Below are 205 nucleotides of genomic sequence, written 5' to 3'. Positions count from 1 at the left end.
AGTTCTTGAGCTTCTGTAGGCGTCTTCTTCAGATGAAGAGATCCTCCAGCAGAGCTATCCAAAGACATCATGGACAGTTCAGACAGACCATCATAGAAAATACCTATGATGCTCCATTCAGAACGCATATCAGAGGGACACTTTCTGATTAATTGTTTGTATCTTTCCCAAGCTTCATAGAGGGATTCTCCTTCCTTCTGTCTGA

This window comes from Arachis duranensis, chromosome 10, assembly GCF_000817695.3.
Source record: "Arachis duranensis cultivar V14167 chromosome 10, aradu.V14167.gnm2.J7QH, whole genome shotgun sequence".
NCBI lineage: Eukaryota > Viridiplantae > Streptophyta > Magnoliopsida > Fabales > Fabaceae > Arachis > Arachis duranensis.
This window is presented reverse-complemented; position numbering follows the sequence as displayed.